This window comes from Pseudopipra pipra, chromosome 4, assembly GCF_036250125.1.
Source record: "Pseudopipra pipra isolate bDixPip1 chromosome 4, bDixPip1.hap1, whole genome shotgun sequence".
NCBI lineage: Eukaryota > Metazoa > Chordata > Aves > Passeriformes > Pipridae > Pseudopipra > Pseudopipra pipra.
In genome coordinates, this window is record NC_087552.1 from 20,009,692 (window position 1) to 20,036,573 (window position 26,882).

Below are 26,882 nucleotides of genomic sequence, written 5' to 3' on the forward strand. Positions count from 1 at the left end.
AGGACACTCAGCTTGTCAGTGACAGACCAGGAGCTAAATGGGAATCTTCTGCTGTTTGGTTTACATTGCGGTACAGGTATTGGATTGAACATCATTTATATTTATGTCCAAGGTAGCTTTTAAGTAGCGGTATGGGCTTCACTTACGATAAAGGGTGTCTGGGTGGCCTTGCTGAAGCCCATGTCACTGCTATGCCTACTCATATTGTCCCTGCAAAGTGTCTCAATATGTCCACATCATTCCTGTTTGCACCAAGTCTTGCACAAATAAAGCTGAAGGCTTTACCAAATTCTTTCACTGATGAACTAATCTACTCTTTTTTTGTCCAAGTGGATAAATTGAAGCCGTATTTGTATACAACTGTAATTATCCACGACATGGCAGATGTCACGGGCTCACAGCTTGATGGACAGCAAGTTCCAATTTCTGGTCTCTGTGCCTCAGCTGGTGTATTGGCTGCACAGCCATGTATTTCCCTCTTCACTGCTGGACCTGTGGAGCAGGAGTGAGGCCAAGACACTAAGACACAGTGTCAGCTGCCAGGTACCTTCTAAGCACGTGTATGCCTCTAGGGTGAAGTGGGGTACTGCCTTCCCTAGGAGGCTGACTCTGCCTACAAACACAGAGCCAGATGACAGACTTTGTAGGGCTTAGAGATGTCCTGCTTTTACACCCCTCTCCATTGCTGCACATTATTAGATGCCCTTGACTTTTATGATGGTCCTAAATTGCTACAGAAAACAGTGCTGTTTTCTGCTGGCTTAACTGTTGCGTTCCTTAAGGCTTGTTTTTCAATGTTACACTTTACTGCCTGTTAAGTTAACTGGATTTTTATCTCCTCTGCCTCTGACTGCCTTCTGTAAAAGTCCAAAGCTAGCCACAGCTTGCCCAGAGGAATATTCCAGGAGAGAAAAGGAAGAATTCAGGAACAATAATAAGGTAACCCTGGCAATACTGTTGCAAAATAATAATACAGAAACATTTAGGCATGAAAGAGTGGTTCACTCCCATAGATACCTACTTAGAGTACAAAAGAAATAGCTCCACAGGGACCTTCTCTGCTTAGAAGAGATTGCAGGTCTAGTTTATCCTCTCTAGATGCAAGTGCAGCTTACAGGTATCTTTGAGGTGTGCATTAATGGAGGTGGTTTTTTTCTCTTCATTGTTCCTGATTCCTTTGTCCCTAGATATCAGAGGAAAAGGGATTATATTTCATTATACTCCCTTGGGTGTGATAATTACCCTTCCCTGTGTTCCTCTCAGTCCACAAACAACTCCTCTTTGATGTGGAGACAGGACAGAGATGCACAAAAGCAGTTGCCTCTGCAGCCCTGAGCAACATGAGTTAGCAGGGGGCAAATTTTGTTCCCCACAACTTATCCTGTAGAGGACAGGGCTGAAACGCAAAACAGACATTTGGTGCCCTAACCTAGTACTTTATCCCGCTCAATTCAAAGATACTGGGCTGTGCTCCTCCCTTGTTGGCTATAGTTTGCCTAAAGATTTTGCTAACTTTACCCTGAAATATGTTCCTACAGACTGTTTATGCTATTCTGAGCCAATTAAATAAAAGCACTGCTAAAATATTTGTGTTTCCTTGTACAGCAGCCACTGGGCTTATTATGCTACAGCACTAGCAAGGGCTGCTTTGGGAGGGGACTTACTGTTCCCATGCAGAGCTGATCCCATCAGAGCCCAGCCCAAGATACAGAAAAGACACAGAGACAGACTATCCTTTACAAGGCTTGTTGAACCAGAGGCAGTGTTTTTGAGAGAGACATGTATATAGATTGTCAGGGTCTTATGATAACTTGAATAGTTCCAAGTAGTGAGTGTTGAATGAAAGTATCTCAACACTACTTTGAAAGCCAAAGTTTGCTGTGGTGAAGCTAAAGGTGGTAGAGAGTGTTTGTATCATTTGTAGGGCTAAATATTGCAGTAGGTTTTAATTTTCTTTTATCAGAAGCTACTTGTGATCTAATGCTGAGGGCTGATCCAAGCTGCAGAGAGGTGATACATAACTGCAGACACCTTGCAGAGAGGTGATACATAACTGTTGGTTGCTCCACAGCGTGTGTTTGGTCATCAGCTGGATGATTAATGTGAAGAGGAATAAAGGATGGGTTCTGGTAGTGTGTAATTTAGGGAACAGTCAGAAGTATTACTGAAGCTCTTGTCTTATTTTACAGGAGTGTGAAGGATTCATTACTTTGCAGAACAAATAATATATTTTTTCACCTAACAAGTAATAAATGATGAGGAGAGAGAAAGATCTTTAAATATCAATGGACTGTGTTCATGGTCATATTGCATCTCATGGAAGAAAAGACAGAAATCAGCGCAGGAGTTTCAAGAACGTTCGAGTAAACAAAAACTTGGTAAAGGGGTACAGCCAAGGATAGTCCTAAACCAAGGCCAGATCTCAAATTAATGTTCCTAGAAATGTGGAGGGACTGTCATGATATTTTATTTTATTCTGCTTCTGATAGAGGAACAAGAATTACTGCAGGAAGGAAGGGGCAATTTCTGTTGCCAAACACACTGTCTCAACATCAGGAATGAGACCTAAATCCTAAGATTTCTTCTTTAGTTTTGTATATTTGGTAGCTTTTAATCCTTTAACCGTGGTTTGTTTTGTGCATTTCAGTTCATAAACATGTCTCTCTATTACTTACAAAAATGGTTAAAAAAGAAAACTGAAATTATATGTTAAGAATGAATTTTAGGGTTCATAGAATAGATATTGTCTTTCAAAGAAATGGTAATACTGTTAGCTGAGACAGTACTGCTTCAGAGCAAATAGATAAAGAGAAGGAGGACACTGTGGCTGAGCGAACACTGTTGTAATCTTGTGTATAGACAACTTCCATGATCTTGCTAAACAAGGCCAGGAAAGTGCCTCTCCCCTGTGTAAAGAGGCTGTAATTGAATTTAAGCAAGTTAAAATATTAATTCAGCAGGTGTGATGTGCCTTGAGATATCAAACTGCTTTCTGGAAAGGAGCAATCAATAGCTAATAATATCAAAAATTGTTATTTTCAAATACTTAAGAGCTAGTCAAGAGCCAGATATGCTTTAGTTCAGCAATACCCTGACAGATCAGGATGACTTTTTAACCACAGAATGTGGGTGGTAACAGATGGTGTCCACTTAAGCTGAGTTGTCCATTGCCATCTTGCTGTCTCCAACTTTATAATTGTAATAACTAGACATCTTCTAACTTTAAATAGTCTCAGACTTTGCATCTCATCATGTATTTCCTGCCATTCAGCCTGCTCCTGAATGAAGTATTCTGCACCTTTAATGCTGAAAAAATTTTACTCCTATTATATCCTGAAACTGTTAATAAAAAATATTGTGAGACTTTTCTACTTATTCTGAAAATTTCATTGTAAAGATGACTTCTTTCTTCAGTAAAAGAAAAAGCAGTAATAGGTGGCAAGGAAAATATACAGATGACAGACCTGTATTTAATCCACTATTGTGGATTCTTCAAGGTTCTATGATTGTATGAATGCTGAGATTATGGGAACGCAATGATAGCCCAGGATACCTCAGGAAATAAATGCTGCTTTCTCTCTGTAGAGCAATTAATTCACCAGCTAGCTGGGAGAAGACACTCTGCCCTTGGACTCCTGCTATACGGAGGACATCAAGCTGGCCAGACTCCAGCTAGGACAAAAATTGTTACTTTGAGAGCTGTTTTCTGAAGCATCTTGTAAGATGTGGGATGTTACACCTTCCCCTGATACTGAGGCTTGCAAGTCACTTTGGTGCCTTGAAAATTGTGCTGATCCATCATAATACAGGTGTAGCAACAATTTGAGGATTTGGGATGCCCCTGTCTTGTTTCTTCAATGACTTTAGAGGGAGCCTAGTTGGATACCTGAGGCTCAGCACCTGATCTTTAGATAAAAGAGAAAACTAACCTGCATGTCCAGTTGTTCCACAGAAAGCCTGACATCAGGTAGACTGCTTCCTGCAGCTCAAGAAGGCTGCAAACTCTGAATGTGTTCTCTATAGGTGTCAACTTGATCTCTTCACGTCTTGAAATTGAGGTAAACCTTTCCCAGCTGTTTTTTTGTATTGAAAATTTCTACTCTTAAAAATTGATGACAGGGGAGCAGAATACTCACCACCCATTAGAGTCCTATCCCCAACTATGCAGATGGCAGGTTACATTCTTTTAGTATCATGCTTCAGCTATTTCTGGCTTCTCCTCTCCATATCCTGTCTGTAGCCATGTGCCCTTTGCACAGTGGGCCCACCCCGTTCCTGTGGCCAAGCTTTTTCAGTGCAACTCAGAATTCCTGTTCCATTGACTCAATGTTAAACAGGTGTTGTCATACTAAATGTGGTAGAACAGAAAATTCGTCTTCCTTACACTGTAAGAAGCACCACACATGTGTGTTTTGCACCATATTGCAACTGGAAAGGTAGTTGAAATGACTGATTGAGCTTCTCTTGATGCTACTGTTGATCACTGTCGAAGTTTAGGACTGCTGCCTTTAAGCTTTTTAATAAGGGCTGCTACAGGCTTGGCATGTTAGCATTAATTTAGTCTTTACAGAGAAACAAAGAACACTTTACAGACTTTCAAAAAAACACTAGTTGGAGCTGACTCTGGTGTAAGTCCCTAGTAATTCTGCCTTGAGAGAGAAGAAATTATTAAAAAACTGTGCTCCTGAATCCCTTCCCTGCCCCTGTAGTATGATACGAAGGTATTACTGAAATCCTCAGAATTAGTGATTTGTTGCAAATTTCCTGACCAAGGCACTCAATTTGGATGGGTCTTCTTCCCTCTGAGTTGGTCATGCAGCTACCCCCACAGGGATGTATGGAACAAGCAACCCATAGTGCAGTCTTTCTGGGAGGAGCTACAGCACTTATAAGACTGATGGAAGCCAGGATATTTTTTTTCTTCTAGACTATAGGATACACAGAAATAAATATTCAGGCTCTGTAGCTGCAAGTAAGCCCAAGAGCAAGGTCAAATGTAGACATTTCTGTGACTTTTTTGTTAACCTGTAATGGCCTTTTCAGCCTTCCAGCATGTAAGAATCATCAGGGTTCTGGTCAGAGTATGGGGTTGTGCTTAGAGCTCATGTTATTTCTTCCCTTAGGCTAGATAGTGTGCTTTGTGGTTATTCTACTGTAAAGGTCAAGCTGCTGAGGCATTAAGTGCATCCCTCCTTTTCCTGTATTACCTGTTTTCTTTTTTTGGTCTGCTTCCACATTTGGGCTTTATGCCTTCCTTGAGCAGTTATGATGTGTGTACTTCATATGCAGGTTAAACACCTTAATGTACTCTCATTCTGTCTATTTTCTTCCTCTGGTTTCACAAACTGTTTCCTATGTTGCATATTGATATCCCCAGGAAGGCACTCTTTGTCAGGAAGCAAATTAAACTGAATGGCAATGCTTGACACCAGCTTTATGGGTAACTGGTGATTAAGTTACCTCTGAGAAGTATTTGCCTCCCAAAGACAGAAAGAATATATTGTAAATATGCTCTAGTCTTCTTCAAGGTTTTTTTATGTGGAGGCAGAGTTATAGGATCATAAATAATATCTTATGATTAGCTCAAAGTTTGTCTTTCAAAGAACAGGATCTCAGCAAAAGAAGAGGCAATATGGCAGGAATTACAGTTATTGAGCTAATTGGAGGGGTCGAGGTGGTGGTGGTTCAGCTTGGAATTTTTTTTTCTGTTTTGTTTTTTTTTTAGGGATGTAATGGATAGAAAACTACACTTAATGTCCCATGTAGGAAATGATGCTATCAGGATCTTGGAGTAACTTTGGGACCACCCAGCACAGCCAAGACGTAGTGAAGAACTGATAGTCATTATACAGTCATTAACCATGTACAACCAACAAGTGGCTTTCTGAGCTTAATTTTCTCTAACATTCAAAATGAATCAGGCAATGAGAATTTTTTTAGAGGGGTTATACATTTTCCTCTGTTCTCTGAAAGCAATTAGTGGGAGGTCATCTTTGTCTTTTTCTGCAGTCTGGACAGGGTAAAAAGAAAACTATTAAACTACTTCCCATCCACCTTTCCTGACACTTCAAGGCAGAATCACATGTACAGTGCTGAGCTTCCAACCTGTAATCTTGTGATTAGACATAGCAAGACTGCTTTACTATTCAAAGGTTTACAATTTTAAGACTGAATAGCTGAATTTCTTTAGGCTTGAGTCCTGATTCTGCAAACAGCTCTTCTCAAAAGGGGATTTTCTGCAGGTCAGGAGTTTGATTTGCTTTTATGTCTTTTAGTATAAACCTGAAAACTACCTTGATTATTATGGCCTTGTGATACAGCAAAGTGCACCAAGTGGGCTTTTCTTTTTTATGTTGGTTGTTGCTTTGTTTTTTATTTTGGCTCATTTTCTAGAAGCTACTAGCTTAAATTGGCTTGGGAATTGCCAAAAGACTGCTTTAGAGGTCTAAGCACCAAAATCTCAGTCCAGAAAAACTCTGAGGTGTAGGTTTAACTTTGAACATGGGCTTTAGATTCCATCATGCAAATTATACTTTTGGGAACACCTGAGGGTTTTATTCAACTCCAGCCAAATATTGGGGCCAGTAGTATAGCTGGAAATGGTGTATTTAGTGACGCATGGCAATGCTTCTTTCCCTGAAAATGGGCACTGGGACACGATTTTAGCTAGGAGGTGTGTTGTTCTTACAGGCTGTCTACAGTATTTAGAATTGAAGGGTGCTTTTCTCCCTAAGTGTGCTCTTACTGGCAGTGTGGCTAATGCAGCTGTCTCCAGCTCACCAGTGAATGAATTGAGAGAAGCTTGGAAGTGGTTTATGCTCACTCAGACAGCAGCTCTGAGACAAGAAAGAAAGAAATGAAACATACAGTTGCTTTGCACAGAGATTAAAAAGCTTCTGCAGACTGTTCCACCCCGGATGGGACGTGGCAGTCTGAAAAAGAAGAAATAAAAGTAGTTTGGGACTTGTTTTCATTTCAGCTGGTGCCCAAATCAGTATTTTTATGTGAATGAGTGGTAGCAGGTCTTATATTCCTGCAGAACACACTGAAATGAGAGATTTGAAAACATGTACTTCTTTTGCTTTGCTTAATAAAAAAGAGTCAGGCCACAGCATCTCTCAGTGCCTCAGTTTCTCACAAAATAAAGGGGACTCAATATTATTTATTCCACCAATGTGGTCCTCAGGGTTGGAATTACCCCCCCTACAGGAGATAATCATGTGGCGGTCACACTGTAGGTGACAGAGACAGAAGAACCTCCAGAAAGCAAATGAGCCCAGCTGAGGTCTGAATTGCTCTCTGGAGTTTCATCTCTGTCCAGTGGCTAAAGGAAACAGTTAAGCAACTGCATGACCCTTTTAGATAGTGAAATGAAACAAGATCTGGAGAGCTACAGATGTTACTGAATTTACATGGCCTGAAGTATTTTCACTGGCTATGCAGGAATTTTGCAAGTGTAATACAGAAAAGACCCTTTTCTTGGAGGCACTAAGGAGTACCATCCACATCGTTAATCTCTCCTATATCCTGTCACTTCTGGAGGCTTATGATAAAATTGTCATAAAGAAGAGAATTTTTTCTATTAACATGCACCCAGCATTGCATTTCTAAGTGCCAGGTGTCATTTGGGGTCATGAAACTGTTCTTCTATTGCAAACTTGGGGAAATTAGTGACTGACTTCATGCAAAACCAGAGCTGGGATATAAGAAATCATAATTCACAATTAAGCAGTGCCCTAAGAACTGCAGTCAATTAAAAGGTGTTTTTATTGGAGGGGTGTTTGTTATTGTTTTAGCTTTTTGTTTAAAGAGTCTGAAGTCTATTTCTTTTGGGAAGGCTTGCCTAAGCACTTTCTAACCATTATAATGTCATTATATATAGGATTCATTACATTAGAGACATTAGGGGAGATTAAAAAGGATCTATTGGAGGCATTGGCTGAAAAAGAAAGGATAAAGACTAGTTGCGGTTTGAGCTTTTATTACGTGACTTGAAACAAATGTTGAAATATTGTATTTTAGCTAAGTATTTGTTGGAGGGAACATTAGGAGGGAAAGCAAAGCAGCAAATACCACTCTCACCATTAAGGAAACAAAATGGCTGGGAACAGTGTGTTAATTAGCAAACTAATTTCCTTGTACTTTAAGTGCATAACAAGTTTTAAATGCCTTCCGAATGGATGGTATCAATTGCATTTTGTTCCTTGAATGTAATTGTTTCCATGGCAATGCTGAGTTCTGCTGTACACGGATTATGTCTGTAAATCCTTCCAGTCATTTATGGGAAGTCTGTATTAGTTTAGCAGCTGACCTGTATTCAGGTTGTATTCCGCTTTTGTTGCAGTTGTTTTACAAGCCAATGAACAAAAAGAAAAGTTATTGGCAAAGGACCAGATCCTCATTCCATCCCATTTGGCTTCATTTTATTGATTTTAGTGGAGCTGTGCTGCATTACCTCAGCCTCTGCCCTGGTCTTATGAATATCTTCTTTATACATGCAGGAAAAAGGGCCGCAAATGTCATTTCCCTGCTACTATAGGCCATCGTTCAGGTCACTTTTAATTTGCTGCCTTATGAGATGCTATCAAGTAAGCTCTTATTCCCCAGGGAGAACAGGTAACACCAGGGCACTGCTGTAGATCTGCTGGCCACTGCTGGGCAGCTGGAAAGGGTCAAGAGGAGATCGTTGCCTTCACGGGGTAGTAGTCACTGATTGCAGGGTGAATTCAGAGTCCTCTCAGTGTGAGGAACATCATACAGGAAAAGGACTAACCCACCAACAACTTCTGGTCTCTTAAAGCAGCAGCACATCCCCTTTTCTCTGCCAGCTGTGCCTTTTCTCCTTGATTTTTACACAAGGTGCTGTAGTTACACCTTGCTCAGAATCCCTTTACCTTTTCCCATGTTAATTAGATTCTTATTTTACTTCTGGTATCAGAACGAGTAGCCTGTGTTCAATAATTCACTCAAAGTCCATGCTTTTCAGGTTGGCATTTGTTGGATTTCCCTTCATCCCATTTTCTAATGGTCATGAAGTTACATGACCATTAATGGTCAGTGTTACAAAATATGCCACATACTTCAGGAGGAAGGTCCAAATACCTGCATTAAGATATTGAAGGGCTGAGTTCAAGTCCTAGCTCTGTCATAAATTACTATTTTAGGCTTGGGTAGATTAGATAGTCTCATAACCTCAGTTCCCATTGCACAAACCACTAATTTTTCATTCCCATCAGCATTTTATCAGTTCATTATAGTCTATATATGTAGTCTAATGGGACCAATTGTTTACCACTTTGTAATGATGCAACATTTCGTGGAAAGGAGCTAGAGATTTTAAAACTGTGGTTCTTACCAGGAAAAAAATACTCTATATTTGCATTTAATTTACTCATTCCATAATTTACAAGCTCCATGTATGGTTTAGTCTCCCAAAACTGGCACCACCTGAACATTATGGTGTCTACCACATTTTGACTTTCTTTTTTTCATTTAGAAATGTGAGAGGCAGTTGGATTCATTGGGGTGTTTATATAGTTATAAAAGATTAAATAGAGGAAATACATAGCCAACTTGGGGAGCAAATGGAAACATTTATACAGAAGACTCAGCAGTTTCTGGTTTAGTGCATGTTTTCTCTTTCCCATTTACCTTTGTACTCTTTTCTAGTGCAGTTTTCTCTTTCCCATTTACCTTTGTTTGCTCAAGACAAAGACATCAAACAAAATCCTGACATTGAACAAAGACTGATGTGTGTGACACAGCATTCAGGAGAAATGCACCCTCTAAAAAAAGTCTTGCATAAATGTGTTGGAGAGGAATTAAACTCTATTTGGGAATGGAGGAGAAAATAAAAGAAACTCAATTTTAGCTGTGTATCCTGCAGCTCCAGTACCAGCATGCCTCCTTACATCAGTAGTACTTAATCTTTATTTACATTCATTTGTTCCTTGTGTAGTGTGTTGCTTTTGTCTTTTGTTTGGACCCAGGTGTTCATTTTTATGACTCAGTTCTGCATAAGGTGAAGCATAAAGAGATAGTGTAGGGATAGCCCTTGCCCACAAGAAACTACTAATGAAAAGACAGTAGTAAGTTATGTCTGGTTTACATGTAGGAAGCTGAACTATGGAGACATCATGTAATTTGCCCCAGGTCCCATAGGAAAGTCATCCAAAGTTGGGAAAACAGAGTTCATGTGCTGGTGGACAGCATGACCACAGTTTCTAGCTACCGGAATTTTAAGGTGGGCAGTCAGTGATGTCCAGGCACTAAACTTCTAGAAAGATGCTTATGCTTCAGTGACATAAATGTGAGGTAGAGCCAGAGGGCCTTTTTCACCTTCTGCCAAGTATTGTTCAGGCATGGAGCTCGAAGCCATTCCCAAGAGCTCCTCCAGTGCCTAAACACACAGCACTGAGTAATAAAGCAGGTGAGTAATTTGCAGCAACCAAGAAATCTAGCAAAAAGCTCTTCTTTCATGCTTGGGTAAAATATTGATCATCTATAAAATATGGGGGAGCATCCAGATATTCCCCAAAGGATGTATCCTTGAAGTATTTCAGGGCATTTCTCCCTCTCTCTGGAAATAAAAATGTGGAATTAAAAAGATCCACATTCTGGGGAGAGACCTGACTTTCATAATTTATGCTAGGTGGCAGTATAAAAAGTATTATTAGCAGAGAAATTGAAGAAACCCTTGGTTTAAGAGCTGTTTATATTGCCAGACTCCAGTTAAAAATGCTTACTGTAAAGACAAATAAGAGGTAGCATTGTCTAATACCCTCACTCTCGTCCCTCTAACTAAACTCTAGCCAGCTCTTGTAATACCTGGCCCTGGGAAGTGTTAATGGATTGTGAGCCAGGGAAGAGCTGTTGGGAAAATAGATTTTTGGTTCAGCAGTCAACTTGATTGTTCCAGACATTTTGTTTAGTTCTTTTAGGAGAACAGAGGGAAAAAAAAAAAAAAAAAGAAAAAAATTATATTGACCTAAACATTTCATTTGTTCTATTTCTTTATACTTTTGCTTTTTAACTATTTCAATTTTAAAAAAGAAATTTTCCTCCAAAACAAGAAGTTGAACACCTGTATCTAAAAAAAAGGGAAAGACAGTATTTCACTTGTGGAATTAATACCTTCCCTCTCTTCCTCTCCATACTGTTTTTTGGGTATAACTCCCTGCCCTGTGTGACCCAAACAATTTCAGTTGTGTAAAACTAGATTTTTGACATCATACTGCTAGGATAAACTCTTGCAGTATCATTTTTGGGATACTTTATCTTGGGAAAAGCCAAATGTTCTGTTTCCATGAGACTCTTCCTCTCTCATGCAGCCAAGGCAGGGCCCCCTGCTCCCCTAGAGCTGCCTTGGTCAGTCATGAGTACAGTGTGTGATTTTGGGCTCATTTAGCTGCTATCATGGCTGAGAATCAAGAGAGGCAGAGTAAAGACCCAGGATAAAAAGCTTCAAGAACTGCATTTTCCTCAGTAGCTGATCCCACTGAGTCTGTGCCCTGTCTCAACTTGGTCTTGCCCTTCAGCTAGGCCAGGTACCAGCCTTTTCATGCCTCCTTCTACCTTGGCCTCATGCAGTTAAGAGACTTCTTGGTGCTCCAGATGTGTCCCTGAGGCTATAGCCCTATTGTGGAGTGAGTTAATCTGCGTGGCATCTAATTTCATGTACTAACCTGTGGTGTTTCATTCACCATGGTCTCCTTTCTCATCTTTCCTACAGGTACAAGCAAGAAATCCCAATGTTGGCTTCTCCATTGCTCCCTGTTGGATTCACCTGTTCAGTCTTTCTTTACTAATGACAATAAGGAGCTGTTGGGTAACCTAGTGATATGTAAGTCATCCCGACACCTGCATGTCACCTCCAGTAAGGTAAAGAAGGCTTAAAGTTTAAGATACCTTTCTCCTGGGTTAGTATATTAGCACTTTTGCCTGGTTATCAAAGTCCTCTGGCTCTCCAGCATCCCGCAGAACAAGCACTTTAGTCCAGGCACATGCTGGTACCCATTTTGAGTGCTTACACATAGGAAAAGTATAGAGAAATCAGTTTCTAAGTCTTTCTGCTCACTGCACAGAAGTTTCCTTCCACTTCTTCATCCCCTTCAGTACATCTTGCTTGTCCAGAACAGCTACATTCACTCACTGGACTGCACTCCTGCACACACTCCTGTGCACAGTCACGCACAGTCATGTCATACACAGCCACCCTCACGTGTACTGTACATACACACACGCTTGCACACACATGCTGTCTCATGTACACACCTGGGTAAATTTCATGTTGGGGGTATTTTTCTGGACTTTGGGTTTATTCAGAGATTTATCTCTAGGTGTGAGTTGGAGCCCGTTAAGGTACTGAAGAAGTAACACATTTTCTTCACTTTAGAGGGATGCTAACCACATCATTCAGTCCTGTGTTGCACCCATGCTCTTAACAAGCCTGGAGGAAACAAATACCTTACAGATTCCTTTACTGATGATCTGCTTGATGAATCCCAATTTCAAAGGACCTGGTTTCTTTCAGAAAACTTTGAGAGCTCTGTTCCCAATGGGATGATTCGCGCTCTGCATCTGAGAAATTTTAGATTTACAAGGAGAAACAGAGTTAATATATTTAGAAATTCAGACGGAGAAGTTTTTAAGAGATTGAAGTTAAACTTGTGCTATGTAACATGGAACATTTCAAGCTCCTGATAGAGATGACCCGAGGTATTAATGTATGAGGGACTGTGATGATGAGTTGGGAGCATCTATTCTAAATCCCTTTGAGTTTTAATCTGGGACAGATGAGAAGTGGGGAGAAAAAAGCAGATTTAAAAATAGCTGTGTGCCTTCTGCAGCCAATTCATTCTGCAGGAAATCTGAACAATATTCAGGAAATAGTATAACTCCCAGAAAAGCCTGTTGTTTCTAAGCAGAGCCAGCCTGGTTTTATCCGCACTGAGGAGCAAATGGGATTGACAAGCATGTAACAGAATTGAGACAGAAAGTGTGAAACTGTGTTTGAAAGCAGAGAGAAGCTTAGAGACAATGTTAGTTTCAGCTGTGATTGAGAAGGAAGGGAGTTCCCTAAAGGAATTGGGTCTGCATTTAGAAAAAGTGGTGGGCACCTGAGAGGGTCTAAACAAAATCAGCTCGAATTTTGTGCCAAATAACAAAAAGTTGCTGCATATCATTAAATAGAGCATGTCTGGCTTGGTGGAGCTGAGCAAAGCTACCGGTATGGCAGCAAGTGACATCCACTTTGCATTCCTTGCATAAGTGAGTACATGAGGACTGGGAGCCAGAGCAGAGGCACGCAAGCAGGGGGAGGAAGGTCGGCTGAACATAACCCTCATGAAACAACTGTCTGGCTGAACAGTAAAATTCATCACTGGTTTGAGACAGGACGTCACTTAATTGAAAGCTAAAAGTTTAGTTTTCAAAACTGCTTTTCACAGCAGTGGTACCCTGTCCACATGGGATCTTTTCACTGCAAAAGCACTGTCATTTATGATGCTAGTTTTTTTCTTTTAGGTTTGGACAGTCTTTTCTTTTTGTTTGCTTCTTTTTAAAAGCCAGAACAAAAAATTTGCATGTTTACTTGTCCTGTAGGGTGAATTTTTGTCAGTCTGAGCAAAACTGTGCATACTTCTTAGGAGGTCTTTGTGATCTCTAGAAAAGGAGGAAGCCACCTCTTATGAAGCTCTCTCCTATTCTCTCATCAAAGTGGAAGGGATTTGGCTTTCAAGTAACTTTCAGACAGCTAAATACCACTCAAGAAAAACTTCATAGAAAGAGATGGAAAAATTGGGGTTTTTTTGTGAGAAATGAGTAATGTTGTACCTTTTAAACAGCTCTGCTGCACTGAAGAGTGTCTGTGTGGTAACACAAGGCTGTGCTGTGGTAACACAAGGAGCTGATCAAGCCTGAGCTAAGGCCAGAGCTGCAGCACCTCCTCAGGCCAAAACCACCCTGTGAGGATTTTTATTAGGGCTGAAAGCTTAATCATCAAGGCTCTTTTGTTGCTTCTACTATCCTCAAGCCTAAAAAAACACTACCTGTTGCTTTGTACACTTGCTTAGTTCCCTCTGAGAAATGCCACCCATGGCCAGCACCCCTTTCTTCCTGCTGGGCATCTTTTTCTGTTCAGTATTCAACAGCTACTATTGGGAAATAGGAAAAAACTTGGCTAAAAAGAAAGGATTTGCATGCAGAGCAGCTGCTTTCATGAACAGGATGAGCACATGCAAAACTGCCTTGTCAGTGTGTAACCTACTCGGTGTTCACCAATATTTAAATAGTGGTGATTTTAAGTGTGTCATCAGTCTTTCTTTGGCTAAAAAAAGAAGAAAGGTTTTGTTATTTTTCAACTTGGTTATTCTCTTGATTTAACTACGCTCAGCCATCTGTTGAGGTCACAAAAAGACACAGGCAAGTAATTAAGCGGACCGGTTGGACTCAAATAACAAATAATTGAGATTAAGTGTTTAGAGACAGCTAATAGGCTAAAAGTACTTTCTCATAGATAGCTGGTGCTTGTGAAAATTTTATGCACTTGCAATAGAAAGGGGTGGCTCCTGAATAAAAGGCAAGCTAGAAATAAGGTATTAAATCTGGAAAAAGATTTTTAGGGACTTTTCTCACCTTACTGTGATGGTCTAAAAGTTTCACTAGACCTGTAGGCACTCTTAAGGAGTCAGGAGAGATCTGTAGACTTATTAAATGAGGTACCTCTCACTTTGGAGATGTTGTCCTTTCCCAGTATTGCTGGAAGGAGCACACAGCCCAAGGTTATTGAAGATGTATTACTTCAAAAACTCAAGTCAGGGGAAAAGTGCTACTCACAGAGTGAATTCCCAGCTCTGTTGCAATCCAAGGCAATTTTGCCTTTGTTCAGTATTTTCTGAAGAAGAGTCTTTCCATTTAGGAAGCAACATCCACCAGAAACTTACAGTAAATGTACAAAATTATAGTGTAGGTTAAGTGCTAAACCCTAAGTTTGTAAACAAGCAAAAAGGGCAGGCAGATAGCTAATATTTCTGTGCCTTCCCAAAAGACTTTTTTTTCCCCCCCAATCGTAGGCATTTTATTGAAACTGGCACAATCCACAACATAGAACAGACATTTAAGGTGAAGTAGTGTATGGAAGGGGCATGGTGGCAGCTTGTGTAAGACTAAAGAACCAACACTGTATTAGGAACTATCATAACCTGATTTAATTGTCTTTATTTGTGATGTGTTTGCACACCACTTTGGGAGTTGCTGGTGGGAGAAAGACACTCCTCACTCATGCTGCTGCTAAAGTCTCCAAGACTGAACACCCCCTACCCTGCTTTGGGGTAATCTGGTCCAGCAGTTCTTGTGGAGCTACGTGTAATTTTGCAGTATATCAGACATTATCGGCTGACGAGCAAAATTACTTATCAACGTTATAGTGGCTGTACTTTGACAGGTATTCAAACTGAAAGATCAATTTACATTTTCTGAAAGGAAGGAACATGCAGTAGATTAGTTTTCAAATGGTTTTTAGTACAAGAAATGAAACTACTTACATCAGTGATTTCTAAGGTTACATTTGTTTCTGCTGTGTTTTTTTTCTCCCATTCTAGGTGCAATTCCTATTTGCTAGGGACTCTGTGCATTATATTAGAATAAGGAAGACTTGGAGGGCAATTTTAGAAAAACAGATATCCAAATCACTACCATAATCCTTCTGGCTCTTTGAAAATGAAAAGTAGAGTGTTTCAGAGAGCTGTTTATTGGAAAGATTAGTTTTATCATGAAATTATTACTTCAGCACATGGTTTGAGATTTTCCATTACCTTAGAAAACTCACAGATGAAAACAGAGAGAGTTGCCAATGAAAAAGTGCTAATGACTGAAAGAGTCTTTTCCTTGTGCACTTTTTTTCCCCCCCTGTAGCTATATACTGGCTTCACCTGGGAGAAGTAAACAATCTATTAAAAAAGCCAAGGATGGAAAAAATAAGTTAAAGCTTTACTGTAAATTTTGTAAATCAACTCATTTTGAGTTGAAAAAACTCTATATGAAAGAGTGACTTTAAAAAATAAACTCTTTTGCTCTTTCTTCAAGAACAATCTGGCTATACGTATTTACATGGAAGCTTGTAAAAAAGGTCTTAGTTCTTTTGAATGAATATATGAACAGTATGCAATGATATAATAATTCCCTTAAAGAAAAGTCTTTGCAAAAGATAAAGACAACTCCTATGAAGGTTGTTAATGCATTGACAGACTTAGCCTACCTTCTTTATTACAGGTAACCCCTTGGGAAAGATCTCATCAGCATCACCTAAAATCAGAAACTGTCTGCCCAATTGAATGCTCTAAATAGGAGAGGACTCTGTTTGTTTTCTTGCAGCACCACTTCACCACCTGCTTAGTTTAGTGGTCTTTCATTCCATTATGGGGATTTAGTTGCTGTTACTGAAGCTCTGAATTCCACATAAGGAAAACTTTGATGTCCATAGCGATGGACCTCAAAAAAATACATGAATGGGTATCTACTCATATTCATTCCTGATATGGAGACATATATTAAATACCTCCAGCAGGAATCTGTTTCTCTGAGTTAAAACGATGGAACTTAAAGGAAAGTGGGTTTTAAAGTTCAGTGTCATATAGCAAATTTCCGTACCAGTAAAGTGGTTCTTGTGATGAGAGGAAAGGATATTCTTGAAACTTCAGCAGAGAGGGATGAAAGGAGAATGATGTCAGTGTCCCTTTAAATGTCTCATGAAGGTTTCATGAAAGCAGGATTATATCAGTCTTAGGAAGCCAAGGTTTTATTTATAAAAATTAATTCTTCCAGAAAATATCCCAAACCAGCGTCATGTTGTTGAGTGCAAATGGCTGCATTAGCAGTTAGCGGCAGTTGTACATATGTCCATCCATCTGCCTTATGACTTTATATTTGGGGAAGGGGCCGTGTGTTAGTTACTTGGTGTAAAAGTCTCTTTTTCATGTGTGTAAAGAAAAGGGTTGCAGGCCATGGTGATACACTGGGAGAAAAGCACTCATAGGTGGCCAGATTAAGTTCCTTGCTGTTGATACACTTGTCTCTGGGCAGAACAAGCCAGAGGAAAATCAGGTGACAAAATGGATTAAAAAGAATTATGGACATGTCCTTCTTCATTTTTTTTCTCAGTCAGTCCTACAGTTTTAATTTACAATTAGAACGCCTTTCAAATTGGCAAAGGAACTCTTTTCTTTGAGTGGGTTGTTCTACTTGTCTCAGACAAGGTATTAAAGTATTCTCAGTGAAGGGGGTCCAATGCCACAAAATGGCATTTAGATATGTACAAGCATAGATCACAGTGCAGCCTGGAGGTGGGCAGGGGGGACACGATGCACCACCACATCTCACTGCAGTTCAATTGCAATTCCTTTTGCCTACACCTGAGGCTGCTTTTTACTTGCCACATGTAAAAATTTTCCTTTTGGCAGGCAGTCAAGTGTGAGATGATGCAGGTTCAAATCTTAGCGAGAATTTGTGTCACATCTTTGCATGAGGCTAGAATTTAGAATAGAAAACTACCATTGCAATGGGAAGACTAGAATTACCTCACTTAATAAGGAGGGGTTACTGTCATGAGAAAATGGTGTTTATTACTTTCTTGCTATTTTTTTGTTTAGTAAGTTTAAGTCTTCCAGTTAGAGAGAAGAGATACAGACATGCAAGACAGATGCAAATTAGATGCAACACATTATGAGTAGCCAATGACTATTTTGAAAAAGTCACATATTCTACGCTGTGTGAAAAATCTTCCTTATAGCGATCTGACAAGCATGCATGGAATTGGGCTTGGAAATATATTCCGATTTCCAGTGGTCACTGAGGGAAAGAAGATAAATTGACGTCTAATATTATTTTCTGTTAATAATCCAAGCTTCCTATGCTGACAAATGTTTGTTCCAGCAGCCTAAGAAGCCACAAACATCAGCCAATTTGCTGTATGTGGTGGCTCATTTCCACGAAGTTTCTGTATGTACATCTCTGATTGAGCTTCAGTTCTGCAGTCCTCTTCAGAACACCTGAGCTGGAGTACAAATTTTAGCCATTAAACAGTCATTATCAATCAAGATAAACTATGCTTTCTTCCAGATATTTCCCCTTATGTTCTGTGTTTTTTGGAAACACAGAGTTTCCAAGGGCAGGGTAAATACCTTCCATTTTCTCTTTCAGCAGTTCCTGTTTGTTCAGTTGTGAACTGACAGTGCAGCGGTGGAGAAGAGAAACAACTCTGTGGAAAGTGTTGCTGCCAGTGATTATCTTTCATGCATCCTTCACTGTCTGGCATGGGCCTTTGTCTTAATTTCCCTTAATGGGATGGAGTTTGCCCTCATCTCCTCTGCCCAGCATTGCCAGATGGCAAACTTCTTTAGTTGTTTATAAAATCTGCTTCTTGTCTGGTCATATCTATCTGGCTGGCTGGCTCATCCAGGTGTTTGTAGGCTTCTCCATGAAGTGGAGTTTATCTTGTTTTAGGAAATAAATAGATAAATTCTCCTTTTTTTGCAGAAGGGCAGGTAACTAGCATATATTCATGGCAACTTCATGCAACTCTTTCCATGCAGGAAGGTGGTTCCCTGTTGTTTATCATCTTTTATCATCATGTGTGTGGTTTTCTCTTTGAAAAAAAGGCAACAACAAAACCAAACAAAAAACCCCACAAAAGTTAACTCCGGATGATCTGCTTTTCCCCTCCTCTCTTATTCTTACTTAGTTGCTCCTCCCAACCTGTTGTATCTCTCATGTAAAAAAAAAAAAAAAAAAAAAAAAGAAGAAAATTTCATATGATGGAATGAACTTCGTCAAATATAGTGTTAAATTTAGTATAGGTACTAAATATACTGATGCTTTCCAGTGAGTGTCTATAGCTCTCTGGATTTTCTTTCTGACTCTGGCCACAGTAAATTGTCTGCCACTTGTAACACTGCAGTCCCTTCCTCCATTAGATCCATTCAAAATTGATTATATGAAACTAAGGCAAATATGATGTAACAGACAAGCTGCAGATAAAATGTAAAATGAGCATGCAATATTGTCAGCTGTGGCACATAAATATCACAAATATGTCCACCTCTTCACCCACTCATCACCATGACAAAATATTTGGTTGGAATGGCAAAAGAATAGATGCTCTCCTCCCAGTCTTAAATGAACTGGTTTTTCTTTTCATTTACGAACAGTTCGAACCAGGCAAAGCTCTTCTAATTGCAGCGGTGATGCCTCAGGTCATCATTGATTTCTGTAAAGAAGGTGCTTTGGTTGGTCTGTGCTTCCCATGATTGACCACAGTATCACCTGGTTGTAAAGGAAAGGTTTGATGGAAAGCAGAGGGAGCTGGCCTGGGGCCACAACTTTGCTAACTGACAAAGTTAAAGGAGTCATGGTGTCCCCACAGACACCTAAACAGTCACATTTGTGCAGATTGGTTTTGCCCTGCCTGGGTAGCTGTGAACCTGAAGCGTGCCTCCAGGTGAGCACAGGAATCATTGATTGGGGCCCAGGGCAGCAATGTGGTTTTAATGAACCGTGAAGCAAGAACTAAACTTGTGGGCTTTCCTTTCTAAGAATGGTAGTGATTTTGGGGTTGATTTCTGCTCTTCTTGCTGATTTCCCAAGCAGCAGCTTTGAAAGTTGTCTCTCCTACTTTTCAGAGGGCCTTATTAAAAAGTACTGGGTTTCACACAGTACAGAACAGAAAGAAAAAAAGAAGCCAGTGCAAAAACAGTCTAAAACCAAGACAATTTATTCTGCTCAGTACTAATTTGGCTAAAAAAATAATAATAGTAATACTGGTAATTTCAAATTAATTTATGTGCATACTCATCTATTTAAGTTGGAATCTATTTTGTGCCAACGCTTCTGGTAAGATTTCAGAACTTGCATCTTTAGAGGGAAAAAGCATGTCCAAAATGAATTTATTTAAGTGTTCAGAAGTACAATTGTAACAGCCTTTCTGCATTATTTGCCCTTAATGAGAACAAACTCTCATTGGCATCGTTTCCAGGCAACTACCAAGGAATGCTTAACCTTACATGGGGGTCTTGCAAACCACACATTATGCCAGGTAAAGCATGTCTTTGAAATGAAACTAGCTCAAGAGATCACATAGAAACCATTTATTTAATCTTATTTTTAATTAGTTCTTTTCCTTATTTTCAGAGCTATTATTTTCCTGTCAAAAACTTGCTTTCCTTAACTATTAAAATCAAATAAAACATGTTTTTCACATTCTATTTTAATATTTAACAAGCCAAGAAGTACTCTAGGCTACAGTGATTACTGTGGGGTCATTTGAAAAGATTTTGACAGTTTGAGAGTGTTCCCTCTTGATAAAAATGGGAAGAGCCACTAAGCAAAATAAGATGGGCAGTTTTAGAGGCTTCCATAGAGACTGGAGACTCATTATGCACCATGCATCCTGCAAATACCCATCTCTCTTAACAGAGCATAGCCTGAATAAATAAGAAATTGATGGAGAAATGCGGGTACAGTAACGAGTGGCACAACTTGCAACAGGGGACTCTCCACCCAAGTGCCAAACAGCATCTCATGAGCTGAAGGAAGTGTCAAAAATTAATCTAGTCTGGAAGTGACAAAAATTACTTTTCACTTATTAAATGAAAATACATATAGGTGGTATTGACTGTTACTGTGCTTCATGTTTGGCAGCATCTTAAATCAATTTTTGTGGTTATGTTAGAATTTGATCATCAATATATTTTCTATCCACACTTCTAAATGGTGCTTGATGACTAAATTGGCAAATAGCTGGAACCTTTTTTGGCAATTCACTAAAGTTTACATTTTCTCATCACAACACTGTTCGCTTTGAAAGCTCTTATTACTTAGTGCAAAGAACAGATAAACCTATAGAATAGAAGGCAATAACAAACCCTACCTGCTTTTTACAGCCACAGTCTGAGGATGGCTCACCCATTTCTGCCCAGGGTGCTTTGAGCCTTCACTGGGAAGTCAGGGGAGAGGAACAGACACTGGCTTTCACAAGTGGCAGGTGTCACTTCACTGGGCCAAGGAGGTGCTGTTTCTCTCTGTGGGTTCTTGGTACAAAAACAGAGTACAAAGGAATGGGGAAGCTCTGTGGAGTGTTGCCGCAGCATCCCTGATTATGCCAGTGGATCCCAAAGTAAAAAATTCAGTGAAATACCTTCTGTTTTTCCATTCAGTGAGCCTGAACATTCCCCTTAATTTCTGTGTTGGTAGTGGGAAGGTGGATATCTTTCTCATGCAAAGTGGCACCCATTCTGTCTGCTGTGGATCGTCTGGTCTCCACACGCCTGGCTAAAGTCAGCTGTCATGCCATTGTAGCTTGGACTAACACCTATTTATATGATATCACCACTGGGCTTGGCATTTTTTTCCCCACATGAGGGCTGGCAAGGCAAGCAGGGTAACTGGTATTTAATATTCCACACTGGAAATCACCAATAGCACAGGCAAAAGCTCCGGTATGTTTTCTTACCCAGTTCCCTCAGCCTTCAGGAGATGTAGAGGAAAAGTGGATAAAGGTTCACGAGAAGATAATCTCGTTGATAGCCATGGATAAGTTATAATAATTGGCATGCTTTTCTAACAAGAGAAAATTTTCTAGTGGCAACAAATTCGCCAAAAACCTGAAGCCAGAGCAGCGCTGCTCTCTTGGCCTCTGCAGAGACAGGTTTGTTGTCTTATCTGTCCCAATACATAGATGTGATGTCTTTTTTCTTCTGCCAAAAAAAATTCATGTAAGGCCTGCACAGCATAGCCTAAACTGAGAAAGAGATTTGTCACTTTTTTTGACAATAATTCACACAGACTCCAAAACAAATGTACTTCTGAGCTGGAACTCTGTGAACAATAAAGCGAACACTCTTGACTACCTACCAGCCCATCCATCTTTTTAAATCATGTCAGCAGGCTTCAAATTGTTCACTAAGCTTTATTGTTTCATAGAGAAGGAAATAATTTGTGGTGAAATACACTGAGCCATTGAACTTTGCAATTGTTTATTACTTGGTCTTGATTTCTTTCACATTGCTGCTTCATCATTTACCTATCATTTGTTTTGGATGACATGGTTTGTCCTCTCTTCAAAACTATATGGATTGCATAGGCAAATTTGTAAACTGAACTACTTAGCCTTTCTGCTTGTTAATAGCATCTACTTACTCTTTGTAAAATCTGCAATAGTGCTGTGAATGGGATTTTGTTGTAGGCTAGATGTGAAATCTTTCTTCTATCAAGAGAAACAGCCTGATGTGAAGCTTACTGGCTTTTGTTTGGACTGGAAGGCTGATGAACAGACTTTTTAGAAAGAAAGAAGGTACGTACAACATAGCAGATGGATAAAAAGTGGTTGGCATGGCAAGTAACTAGGCTTTGTGCCATAAGTGACATCTTAGGGTATAAGAATTGTTCAGATATGAGTTATTTCTGTGGCATGAGAGAAACAGAGATGACTGCGTCTGAGCTAAGTCTGCCGTTGTTTCTCCTGTGTTGTTATTGCTGTTATAAATGGGTGCCCTAATTAGAACTGAGGGAATTTATGGGCAGATATGAAAATGTGGTTACTATAGTTACCAGGTGCTCCAGCTCACTCAGGAAATGTGGCTAATATAATGATAGCCCAAGGGTAAACACATGAGGTAAATGATGAACACGGCCCCCTGCTTCAGGAGAAAATATTTTTCTTCACACTTTTTTTGGTGGCTTATTTGCCAAAGTAACATCTATCACTACAATTCCTTTTCTGTCCTTCCCTTTCTTTCAGCAGACTGGTTTTGGCGAGACTATAAGGAGCTCTGGGGAAAAGAAAGTGCAAAAATGAAGTAGCATTTAGAGGAAGGATAAAGATCTATTTCCCTGTGTTTCAAAGGTCTTTGCTAAAATCCTTCCCCATTCTTCTGTACATAGGCTAGACAGTAGGGTGAACTATTTGTATTTTCATAAGTTCAGAAAGAAAACTTTCCTTGTGTTTGTATTTTTTTGCTTCTGACCCTAATTCCAGCACCAGCCCTATTTGTTCATGCCAGCCTGTGGACAGGGAAGGAGGAGAATGGACAAGGATCCCGTTGTTTCTCTCCTTGCATTCCTTGGCTGAGATATGGGGAACATCTCAGTGCCTGTCTGCTTTAGTCCAACTGCTCAAATTAGCTGCCGAGTGTGGGAGGGTTCTGTGAGAAAAATGGCATTTTAGAGATATCAAGCCCCACAGTTGTGGTTGAAGTGGGATCTTGCTTGGTGCTGCCTACAGGCAGGAGCTAGCTAGGTTATTTCATTTGTTACAGAGAAAGGAAGAATTGTGAAGTCAGATTAATTCCTGCTGCAATTTCTCTGAAGTCAACGAGATGCCACTACTGATTGCTTTGACACAGATTTTTCAGTCCTGAGTAATTGCCTGACCTTTTAGAAAAAACACATGAGGAGACAGAAAATCAGAACAGCTGCTGCTAAGGGAGCTGATCCCCACGACTTTAAACAGTGTTGACCATTAGTTGCTCTCTGTTTTTGGAGGAGGCATGCAAGAGGAGAAAGAAGCCTGAAGCATCTCTATCCTGCTCAACCAGAGATAAACTGTGACTATTCTTAGCAGTGTCTAGCATGTTGACTGATGTTACTTATTGATGGAAACTACAAAATTATTGCTCTGTGATTCATATTGCTCTGTGTAACTGTAGGACCAGACTCCAGTGACGTACACAAAAGCAGAGCCACAGCTGCAGCAATGAGGTCAGTGTAAGCACTGTCACTGGCCATACAATTTCCAGCTCCTTTCTAGGCATCACTGCAGGCTGATGAACACACATTCTGAAATCAGAGAGCATTGCCTATCCAGTTCAGTCTCAGATACCTTGCTTGAAGTGCCTTAATCTGATACCATGACCTAAGTCTCAAGCCTTAGAGAGAGACAGGAGCTCTGCCTCTCTCTTAGCAAAAAATGCAAAAAGGCTTTGAATGCAGTTGCCTCAGCTGTAATCTTAGTCACAGTCATGGCTGTCTTGATGAACTTGACTATCCTGAATGGTTTAAATTACTTTGGATGATGGATTTTCTCCATTAGCAAGAAGGTGATATACCTTCTTGGGGCTCTGCCACAAGCCTTTCCATAGGAGGAGTTAGATATGCTGAGGTGCAATGTCTGGGCTTTAACATTAGTGTTACTTAATAAAATGAAGCAAAGTGCACATGAAGAGACATCCAATTAGGCAGTGTCTCATTGCTGCAAAGACTTTCCTTTCTACCCAGAGCTTTTCAGGGTGATGTGCTAGTGCCAAATAGAGCTGAATCAGGTTCTCAGTGGAAGTAACCAGGCAGAAATTACACATGGGTCTATGCATGTACATGAGTTTCTGCTTTGCTGCAGGCTGCAGGCATCACTGTGGCTGCACAGGGCTCATCTGCTACAGCCTGCCCTCCTGTGCAGAGGAGGATACTGAGTTCATCCTCTTGGAAGATGGTCCTTCACTGAATGTCCTAGGATATGGGTGGAAATCTCATCACCTTTTCTTATAGCCTAGCTGCTGTTCCCTGTCATCTGATGTTTGCAGTGAGGCACAGGTTGCCCACTCCAACCTGTCTTTCCTGCAGTGAGGTTTCTGCAGCCTTGCCTAAATGAAAGAAATGGAAAATATTTAGAAAAAAAGACTTTCAAAATTACTAGGAAAGGAGGGAGGGAGCAAACAGGTTACATATGCATTACTGTTGAGATTGAGGTTGCTTATCCTTTTCTTATGATACAAAAGACACCAGTGAAATTAAAAAACCTCAAAGATGTCTGCTGTTTCAGTATTACTTAGACTACTGCTCTGACCTAGCATAGCATATTTCTCTCTCTTTGACTTTAGAAGATGAAGAAAGGTACAGTGCCCTGGGAGTTTGGGTTTGTCAGCATGGCATTACTGGGCTCGGCAGTCCCCGGATGGGACATAGAGGAACAGAGACCATTAAATCAGGTGTTCCCCTGGTCACTGAAAGTGTTCCAAGCAGCAAACAAAACAGACTTTAGTGCTTCAGCTGACCTTCAGGATTTGTCTTCTCTGGACCTGTTTTTTGTTTGATCTCTGTATGGCTTGAGGAACAGCATGAGAATCCCATCCTACCCACTGCTCTGTCTGTCTCTTCTGTGTACCTCCCACATGCTATATTAGTCAAGTGCTTCATAGATAATATGTACGCTTGAATTTTTGGTCAGGTTTAAAAATGTTCCGTTTTCTCCCACACCCAGAGTAAAGAAAATTTGAGTCTACTTATTTATGTTGGGTTTCAATTCTGCAAAATGTTAACATTGACTCTTTTAAACTTCTTAGGATCTTGAATGTAAATGAATTCAGCAGCACTGATACATGTATTTTTGCAGGAGGGATAGTGAGGGGACAAAAATCTTTAGAAATGTTCAAATAGAAAAATTGTGCTTGGCCACAGGAATCGTCAATGATCCGTGCTGTTGTGACAGAGCTGGAGAAATCCCATCTTCTTCATGTCATTATGATCAAGAGCAACTGCTGTGTGCTGAATCTCTGAAAAAATTGTGAAACTTGGTGCTTCAGACCTGTCTTTCTTTCTAAAGGTGATTATGTAGACTTCTTTCCTCCATAAATTAATACTGTTAGAAATACTCTGCTCACAATGCTGGTTTTCTTTTTGCTGGAAGAATACAGCACCCAGCCTTTGCTTGGAGATAAGCTTCTCTCTGATTGCCTAGGCTAGTTCCACTCTTTGAATTTTGGATTGGGCAGGTGGCTTGAGCCAAGTTTTTATGCTTTGGCGTTTTACCGAGGCCCAGCTGCCAACCTGGGTGAGCTGTGAAAACACTCTTCTGTAGAACTTGGCTATTTATCTTAGCCACATCTTTAATGCCAAAACAGTTCAGGAGCATCTAGCTCTCCTGTGGTCTATCAGCCTTGAAATAGGGCCATGGCTCAGACTGAAGAGCCAACAGAAGCAATTTTCTTCTGTACAGTTTCTATACATTTGCTCTTGCAGAATTTTTTTGGAAGGGCAGTTTATGTGGTGACCTGAACAGCAGTCTATCTGTCTGTTTTTCCCTTTGGGAGACAAAATCCAAGAACCCTTCTGTCTTTTAGGACCCAGAGAATACTCTTTTTCTCTGATTACTGAACTGGTATTATAATACTGTGGGCAAGGTTTACTATTAGAAATTGGTAAGACAGATTTGCAGCCTGCCAAGTTTACTGGGTTAGCATGGAGTACAGGCTGACAAGCCTGATCACTGAGATTGGATAAGTACATATCTCATTTTCACACCTCATGTTAGCACCAGGATAAACAAGACTAATTTTGAAAAACAATAAAGCTAGCTGGGAAATGATCTCTCAGCTCTAAAAATGCTCGATATGTCAACACTTTGTCACTTGACCTCAGCTGCAGATAAGAACACTGCAAAGTCCTCCCTTATATCTCATAACATCTGCTTTTTCTCATGTTTTTTGGGCCACATGGATTCTTCAGCTAGAAGGTGGAGTTGTTATGAGTGGTGTTTACAAAATCTAGCCAGTTCATGCTGTAGATGTACTTAAAAATCAGTGATTATGAAAACCACTGTAAGTCTTGGATATGGTTGTTTGTGCACACAGAGTGACCTTGACACAGCCAAGAGACGTGCAGGGCTTCTGCTGTCATGGTAAGGACCTTGTGCAATGCATAAGCTGTTGTGAGATTAAAGAGTGACCATCCTCCGTTGCTTTCTGAAAATTTCTTGAAGAAATGAGCCAAGGCACCTTCAACTATCCTTTTCTGCAGTTTACCTCCTTGGATATATTTCCAGCTCCTAGGAAAAAGGCAGTCAGATGTCAAGAGAGTGAGATCCAGTGTTGGTCTGACCAAAATGACACCCCTGATTGCAG

At 40.2% G+C, this 26,882-nt stretch overlaps 1 long non-coding RNA gene across 1 annotated transcript in view; it reads left to right on the forward strand.

Moving 5' to 3' along the window:
- The window catches only part of LOC135412887 (uncharacterized), a 404,646-nt gene that overhangs the window by 34,573 nt on the left and 343,191 nt on the right, over nucleotides 1-26,882 (forward strand). Inside the window, exon 3 of the long non-coding RNA XR_010430007.1 lies at nucleotides 11,732-11,842. This is a non-coding gene — a long non-coding RNA (uncharacterized LOC135412887). The remainder of the gene's footprint in view (nucleotides 1-11,731; nucleotides 11,843-26,882) is intronic.